Consider the following 9,578-nt stretch of genomic DNA (forward strand, 5'->3'; position numbering starts at 1 on the left):
CCCAGCAATACCAGGATCTAAATCAACTCCAAAAGACTCATGATGGAAAATGCTATCCACATCCAGAGAAAGAACTATGGAGTCTGAATGCAGAGTGAAGCATACTATTTATGCTCTCTCTTTTTTTGCTTTGTTTTGTTTCTTCTTTCTTGTGGTCCCTCCCATTCATTATAATTCTTCTTTACAACATGAATAATGTGAAAATACGTTTAATAAGAAAGTACATGTAAAGCCTATATCAGACTGCATGCCATCTTGGGGGTGGAGGAGAGGAGGGAGGTGGAGAAAATTTAAAACTCAAAAACTTATAGAAACAAATGCTGAAAATTAAAAATAAATTAATTACTTTTCCAATCAGCTGAGGTGCCTGTGAGGAGAGCTCTAATCAGTCATGGCACCCAGCCAAAATGGCATGATTCTAAAGCCCCATTTCCACAAATACTGGCAAAGACAAGTTGCCAGATGGTCTAACCAGCCAGCCAGGAAGATCAGAAGGTGAAAGGCCAATCAAGCAAAAGCATGTCAAATTGCTCCTCACCTTGCATCTGGTCCTATCCAGCCCATCCTGAGGTTCCCTACTGTCCAATACCACACCAAAGTACGTACTGGTAGAAGATTCAGCTTGGAAGAGCTTCAGGTTGCTGGTATCCATAAAAAAGTGGCATGGACCACTGGTATCTCTGTGGACCCTCATCACCAAAATAAGTCTGCAGAGTCTATTCAGGCAAATGTGCAGCAGCTGAAAGAATATCATTCCAAACTGATCCTCTTCCCAAGGAAACCATCTGCACCCAAAAAGGGAGATAGCTCTGCTGAAGAACTCAAGTTGGCAACCCAGCATACAGGACCAGTTATTGCCAGAAATATCTACAAGAAAGAGAAAGCTTGAGTCACCACTGAAAATGAGAAGAATTTCAAAGCATTTGCTAGTCTTCGAATGGTCTGTCTCTTTGGAATCCGGGCAAAACAAGCCAAGAAGGCTGCAGAGCAAGATGTAGAGAAGAAAAGTAAACAGCCTCTGAGAACTTTCAATAAAATAATACAAATTTAATTAATTAATTAATTTTTTAAAAAAAGAATGTAGGTTCACCTACACCCAATGATGAGCCATCAGAGTAGAACTTTAGTGTAAGCTCTATCAACTATTCCAATTAAATGTCTCTGGTTTTAGTAAAGTGCTGAGTGAGTTGCCTCATACATTATAGGAGCTTAAAATATTCCTTGTAAATTAATAGATACAATTTTTCTTTCCAGACGAATTGGGTCCATAGCATTTCACTGACTTCTTACCCACAAGAACTTTTAGAAAAAGTTTACCATTATTCAAACCATATTATTATTACATATTATTATGTATTATTCAAACTCCCTCTTGAAAGGAAATTTAACTCTGAAGAGTTCTAAAATAGAAACACTATGTTCAGATATATTAGTTATAAAACATTAATTTTGTTTTAACATAAATTCACTACCTTTCTCATACCAAGTTATCAAAGATAAAAAGTATTAGCCTAGATATATTCTGAAAGTTGGAAGGATGGGACCTTGAAGGACTTATAGGATTTAGAGATGGAAGGGACCCTAAACATCATCTTTTCTACCCACTAATTCTATAGGTGAGGAAACTGAGGCCCAGAGAAGGCAAATTACTTGCCCAGGGTCACATAGATAATAAATCTAAAAGCCTGGAATAGCACAATGCTCTCATACACCAAATCCAATGTCATATTAAATTATATCTAGGTAGGCCAGTTTAGCATAATGTATAAAGTGCCAGGCCTGGAGTCAGGAAGACTTGACTTCAAATATGACCTAAGAAATTTTACTAGCTGTGTGACTCTGGATAAGTCACTTAACTTTTGTTTTCCTCCATTTCCTCATCTGTAAAATGGAGATCACAATAGTATTTACCATCCAAAGTTGTTTTGGGGATCAAATAGGACAATATTTGTAAAGCATTTAACTCAGTGCCTAGCACATAATAGGCACTCTATAAATGTTAGCTATTATGATTATTATTAAATACTTCAAGGATCTGTAATTTTGTCAGTGTGGATATTCCTTTTCTTGATGCCTAACATAACTTCTCTGCACTCTTTATGATTGTTTGCTGTGCCTAGAAAATTCATTTCCCTGTAGCCAACCTGATGATGAGCCTCTCAGCTTCATTAAGCTGAAAGGAGTTCTCACTGTGGGTGTCGATTCCTGGATGTTTCCCATTTCCACTAGCACAAATGAATGCTGAGTGTAAATGATCTAATCACCAAAGTTTACACAATTAGTTAATTAATTGCAAAGCAGAACCTTGACCTCACAGCTTCTGAATCCCAAACTAGTCTTGTTTTCACAAGACCTCACTAGCTTGAGTCATGATCTGTTTGTTTATAATTTGGGAAAGAAAGGGATGAGGGGTAGAGAGTGTCAAGAGAGACGGAGACAGACAGAGAAAAACAGATAGATAGAGAACACTTTCTGCCTAAATCCAAAATTCTGTAAGAAAGTGTGTTGTGCCTCAGAGTCTGAAGACCTAGGTTCAAATCTTAGTAACCTGGGTATATTCTGAGGTAGAAGGATAGAAACCTGAATAACTTACAAAGTTTAGAGTTGAAATAGACATTAGACATCATATGTTGTCCACCCCTCTGATTTTACAAGTGAGGAAAATGAGATTCGTAAGAGTCAGATTACTTGCCCAAGGTCACATAGCTTATAAGGCACAGACTCCTCACACAGTCCTCAGGCTTCAAATCTAATGTTCTTTTTCCTAGACTGTGCTGCCTTTCTTAAAATATTTTTTAAATTATTCGTTTACCTAAACTTAACAAAATATCATATGCAGAGTTTCTATTTCATACTACTAGCTCATATTTACTAAATTTTTCTAAAAATCAAACCCCCCCTTGCCTAAAATGGGAAATGCACTCTCAGATTACTCACTACCTCCACTCTCCACCCTCATGTTTCTTCCTTTATTTGTACTTTCTACGTGTCAATGAATCTATGACCTTAATAATATATGTACTTCCTCTATTAGTACAAAACAAAACTCCAAATGCCTTCTTAGCTTGGGTAATTCTTGTCCGTGTTCTTCCACAGATCCTCAGCAAGAGAAATAACCCAATATGCTGGAAATTTTCTTACAGGTTGTATTATATTTCATGGTTACAGGCTGTCCATCTTCCAGAACCATATTTAGGAAATTTTGCACCTGGAACAAAAAGCAGAAAAAGTGTGATCAGTTGTAAGGGGAGAAGAAAAATGTGTGGAGGCAAATATCTTCAGACACTAGCCTGAAGTGGGTTGGCAGACTGGGGCAATGTTAGTACAGTATGAGCTCACCTTTGTCAAACATCTGACATATTTCTAGTTTAACTAGTTATTTTTGCTAAGTGTTATTTAGGCAGTTCAGGTATCCCAAAAAGGCAAGAATTTAGGCAGGTGTGACCTTTCTCCAACTACAGTCCTATCTCTTCCATCTTCACCATTCCATTCACCATGCAGATATCTGTGAGTATCATTTCATCTTTGCAGTAATGGGATAGGTGAAGCCAAACCCCAGCCAAGGGGTAGAAAAAAGGGCTGAGACCTTCTACTGAGGTGTAAAGGTAGTGAGAGTGGAAACTTATTGAACTGATGCCAATTGGATGCCCCTATAACCCTTCCCCCTGCAGATATCACCTGCTCAGGTGGCCACAGTCTCATAAGGTATGAATAGGAGGGGGTGGAAGAAGGGGGTAATTGCCATTCAACAAATAGGTCTTCACTCTCTACTCCTTACCTGTGGTTTCTTTCAGGATACCTGGTCAGGACCTTTGCAAGACAAGCAAGGATGTGGGCTCAAGATAGTAGCATCTCCTCTCCTAATCAGATGCTCCCTCCCACCTCCTTTGAAACAGTGATGATGAGTTGGCTTTTGCCTTTTCTCCTTTTGGAATCTATGGATTGTATCTAATTAGACCATATCATTGGTTTTCAATAACTTTGAGAATTTTTCTTGTACAATTTCCTGAAATAAAGATGTCAGATTTCTTTCTTCTGGAACCCCTGTGATCCTTACATTGCCCCTCCTTACTCTGTTCTGCAAAGCCATCAGTCCCATTAATTTTCTTTCAAATCTTTAAGTTGTTATGTTTTCTGGGTTTTCTTTTTTTTCTGTTATTATCGCTTCTGCCATTCTGTCTTCAAACAAAATAAAGCTAATGTTCATTGTTTCCAGTGATGTTTTTATGCTTCCTCTGACATTTTCAAACTCTAGTTCTGATTTTCACAGAATTTTCAAAGAATTTTAAGAGCTGAAAGAGATCTTAAAGATCATTTAGTCCAATTGCTTCATTATTCAGGTGAGGGAACCTGACTCCAAAGTCACACAGATATTAAATCACAGAGTTAGAATCCATACTCAGACTTTAGTTGTCTTTTTACTACTCTACTCTCTGAATATGTTGTACATTTCTATTTCATAAGCTAGTAGAATTGTGGAATAGGAAGGGATTTACCTCACAGGACATCTTTTGCTATTTGTTGTTTAGTTGTTTCAGTCATGTCTGACTCTTCCTAACCTTATTTGGTGTTTTCTTGGCAAAGACACTGGAGTAGTTTACCATTTCCTTCTCCATTTTACAGATAAACATATGAGGAAAACAGGATTAAGTTATTTGCCAAGGGTCACACAGCTAGTAAGTTTCAGAGGCCTGATTTAAACTCATGAAAATGCTTCCCTGACTCCAGGCCCAGCAGTCAATCCACTTTGCCATCTAGCTGCCCTACAAGGCATCTAGTTGAATCAAATAATTCTGTAGATGAATACACCTTATACATCATACAAATAGGGACTTGATAACAAGGAATGGAAAAATTCCTGGAATATACCAAAATGATCATGAAAGCAAGGCATAATTATGCTTTAAGTAGAGAATTATTACTTGATCCTTACTGTCCAAATAGCTTCTAGTCCTAGTAGTACCACCTTGCCTATACCTCTCCCAATTGTCCAGTAACCTGAAATGGTTAGAGTCCATAATTTAGCCAGGGACAACATTTTGTTTCTACTCCTAGCCTACCATCCAACTCAGTCCAGGAAAAAGACAGCCAAAGAAGAAACCAAGTCCTTATCCTTCCTTAGGTTTTGAGCCTTTGGGTTTGTTTGTTTGTTTGTTTTAAGAGGTCATACAGGAGTTATCTAATATAATCTACTGGTAGAAACAAGTCACAACATACCATAGGACTAATATTACTATATGATTCCTAGCATGCCATGAGACCCATTACAAGTCTTCCCTCACCAACATTTTTCAATTTAAATCACTTGAGCTCCCCCCACGTCACACAGGATTCAATCTCTAATTTTATAATATGAGTGAATGAAGAAAGAGGATTTCACACATTAGGCTGCTAGATAGCCCAGAGCAAAAAAGTGCTGGGCTTCAGGTCAAAAAGATCTGAGTTCAAATCCTGCCTCATATACTTACTATGGGACCTTAGACTAGTCACTTAATCAGTCTCTGTTTTCACATCTTTTATAAGAAATAGTATTAGCACCTACCTCCCTAAAATTGTTGTGAGGATAAAATGAAACTAACATACATAAAGTACTTTTCAAACCTTACAGTGTTATTTAAATTCTGCCTATTATTATCATGTTATACTTGTTCTATTTTGTCCTAGAGAAAGTAATTCAATTCAAGATATTTTCAGAAAGCAAGGAAAATCATCCTCTTCATTAGTTCTGTCCAAAAGTATAATAAACTATTTTACTGCAATGATGTGTTGGTAAATGTACAACTGGCTCTTGAAAATGTATGCTTATACCCAAATTAATTACAAAGGACATACAAAGAAAGATACTATCTGCATACAAAGAAAGAACTGATAAACAAAAGTATATATAAAATTATTTTACATGTATGTACATTTGTACATATTAGTGTCTAATGGTAGCCAATGGGAGGGAGGGAAGAAAAAAGAGAAAAAAGACATTTACATAAAAACTTTATTATATATTTAAAAGGAATAGCAAGTTGAACATAATAGATTTGCAGTTTCATGTGGAATCATTTTTTATTACACTGTTATGGAAATGATTGTTTTATTCCATAAATTAAAAATAAAATCAATTTAAGTTTATAGAAGAAAGCGGAATGCATGACACACTACTAAGTTTAACCTACACGATTAGCATTTTTTTCATTACTTTTTTAAGTTTGAACAATCAACAAAATAATGAATCAAGCCCTATGACATATCCTTGGTTGATGTCTAAGGTTTGTAATTACTCACATCCCTGGTTTAAAGAGTTAGTTGCGTACCTATCATTAAAGATCCTCAAGTAGAGGTCAGACTACCCCGTGTCCAAAATGCTACAGGGAGTGTCTGTTAAGGTATGGCTTAGAACCAAAGGCCTGTGAGGTGTTTTCCAGCATGGAGATGATGTGGGTCTGTCATTTCACTTTATATCTAACTTTTCAAAATGTCTGCTTTGTGAAATGAGGGGTACCTGTAATATTTTCGTTGAAATTGCTTTTATTTCATTCAGAGAAAACTTTCAACTAGCCTATAGACTATCCATGTCCCTTGTTTGCTGAATGCTAATACCTGACCCAAAGGGTCAGCAAAATGGGGAAAACAGGTCTATTTTGCAACTTGTTTGCATTTCTGGTAATTGGTATTGGCAAGGGTTTAACTAATGACAAAAATGAGGTTAGGGGATTATTTGTGAATTCCATTTTTAAAGTGATCTCAAGGATAATTGAGAGCTGACTAAGGAGGTGGACATATATGTCTGTGAAACACAGCTCAAGTTTGATAAAGCTACCAAGGTTCTGTGTCAAGTGACTTTGAGATTTGAAAAGCAGGCGAATTTTTACAATATTGAACATGATATAACAGCATGGATTTTAAGGATGTCAGCCCTTTTTGGTGTGATTTAATACAGCCTACTTAAAAGAAAAAATAGGAAATCTATGTGAACAGTTTCCAGGTGTCAGCTCCAATTTGCCATGACAGCCCATGACACAGGAAGCGCTCTGTGTTATTGAGCAGTTTTGACTGTCTCAAAAAGGAGCTGATTTGAATTTGTTCTCTCTCTCTCTCTCTCTCTCTCTCTCTCTTTCTCTCTCTCTCCTGCTAAAAATACAATCTAATTTTCCAGCTCCTCTAACCCAAAGGAAAAAGGAAAATCTGTCCAATGTGATTCTGACCTTTTTTTTCCTTTTTTAATTATGAATTTAAATTTGTCAATAAACATGAACATTTCAATAAACAAAGAAGGGCATAAAGAAGAATTTTATATAGAAATGTGAACTGTTGCATACAGTATGTTTGTTTGTAAAATTGTATATTAAATTTAACATGATGCTAACAAAATTGCACTCCTTGTCTGTGATTCCTTTTGAACTCCTTTTTGCTTTCTTGTGTATTTTTTTAAAAGTTTCAGTGAAGCTCTTTTCTTTAATTTCTTCTTCTTCATTGCCCACCAATACCCCAATCCCAATACATCCATGAAATAGAAACCCTTTATAATCAATATCACCATGTTGGCTAGAACAAAAATTGCTAGGAAAACTAGGAATCAGTCTTATACAAATTAGATTTAGCACACTATTCCAAACTATATACCACAATAAGCTACAAATAAATACATAACTTAAATATGGACATTGTATTTTGTCAAGACCCTTTTCTGCATTTATTAATATAATGTGATTTTTGTTGTTTTTGTTACTAAGATGATTTATTATGTTTATAATTTTTCTAATGGTAAAATAACCCTAAAATCATATTATAACTCTAATCCAGTTATACTTAACAATATTTTAAATATGTTCTCATTGCTTCTTTGCTAATATTTTATTTACTACTTTAACGTTAATATTCATTAAAGAAAATGACTTTTGGTTTTCTTTTCCTCCCTCATTTCTCCCTGGTTGAGGTATCAAAACATAGTAGTTTAATGGAAGTAATTTGGTAAAATGCCATCCTTCTCTATTAAAAAAATGTGTAATTTTCACTTGTAAATGCATCAGTTCCTAAAAGTTTGGTTTTTCTAACATCTCCTTTAGGAGTTTATCAATTGTTCACTCAATTTCTTTTTCTGGAATTGGGTTATTTAAATTCTCTAGTTTCTGTTCTGTGAACAAGAGTTTTTTTTATTTTTATGTATTTTATTGAAATTGTTGGTGTTCTGGCCTATACTTGAGCAAAACAGTTTTTAACAATGTCTGTTTTTTTCATTATCAGTTATTAATTCTCTTTTTTATTTTAATTTGGGATTTCTTTCTTTTAAAAAAAATGGTTTATCTTTTTTTTTCAAAAACCTGACTCCCAGATATATTAATCAAGTCAGTATTTTGCTTTGCTTAACTCTTCTTCAGTTTTCATTTCTTTCTGTTTTTTGAGGGGAAAGGAATAGGCTATTTACTACTTCTCTAGGGTTTTTTAGTTGTATACCTAATCACTGATTTATTCTTTCTCTTTTTCATTATTGAAAGTTTTTAAACATAAATTTATCCTAAGGTCCTCTTTGACTGGATCTCAAAAGTTTTTGTATCTTATCTCATTATTGTCATTATCTTTGAAAAATTATTCATTTTACCTATGATTTGTTCTTTAACCCATATATTTTGTTAAATTATATTGTTTGGCCTTCATTTAAGTTCTAACCTCTTCTTCTAATTACCTGTATTGGTTGTAATATTTATTATGTTGTGATGGGTAAAGGATATGTCTACTATTTCTCAGGCTTTTTACAATTATTCATGAGTTGTTTTATAAGTCAACACAAGGTTAATTGTTGTAAATATACCATCAAGTAAATCTGAAAAACATGAATATTCTTTTCTATTCCAGTTACATAATCATGAGAAACTTATCATATCTAACTTTTATAAAAATTTCATTGATGTCTTCAAATTCTTTCCAAATTATTTTTTTGTTATACAGTATCTGGCACATAGTAATTACTAATAAATAATTATTGATTGATGAATGAGTAATTGGTTCAATTTGACTAGTTCTGAATGATTCACATTGAAGTCACCAATGTATATTTCTGAATGATTCACATTGAAGTCCCTAATGTATATTTCTTCTTAGATGTTATGTTATTCCATGAATATACATTACATACAACAAGTACATATATGTGTGCATGTATCTGCATATATATGTGTGGATATATGTGTGTATGAATATGTGTATATGTGTACATATACAATACTGGTATTATTTCCATATGTATAGTGCTTTTAATCACAACGTAGTTTGCCTAAAATCTCTTTTAACCATGTTTATTTTTACTGTTGCCATGTCTGACATCATGATTGCCACCCCTGATTTCCTGATTTTCTGAATTTAGTTGAAGCAAAATAAACTCTGCTCCAGCATCAGATTTTAACTCTGCATAAATCTTTAGTTTTAATTGTGTCTCTTACAAACAATGCATTGTCAAATTCTGAATTCTAATCTATTGTACTATGTGAGGGACTGTCTGATGTTGGCAGCTACCAGGTTGGGCGCTGTGGCAAGGATAAGGTAAGATCTGGGTATTTTGGAAGTCGAGGCAGGGGCTGTGGTAGGCAGAG

At 34.8% G+C, this 9,578-nt stretch overlaps 1 pseudogene; it reads left to right on the forward strand.

The window, feature by feature from the left end:
• Positions 1-391: 391 nt before the first annotated feature.
• LOC114052764 lies at positions 392-1,051 on the forward strand (annotated as a pseudogene).
• Positions 1,052-9,578: the final 8,527 nt, after the last annotated feature.

The sequence above is a fragment of the Vombatus ursinus genome, unplaced genomic scaffold (genome assembly GCF_900497805.2).
Source record: "Vombatus ursinus unplaced genomic scaffold, bare-nosed wombat genome assembly UNPS02014809.1, whole genome shotgun sequence".
NCBI lineage: Eukaryota > Metazoa > Chordata > Mammalia > Diprotodontia > Vombatidae > Vombatus > Vombatus ursinus.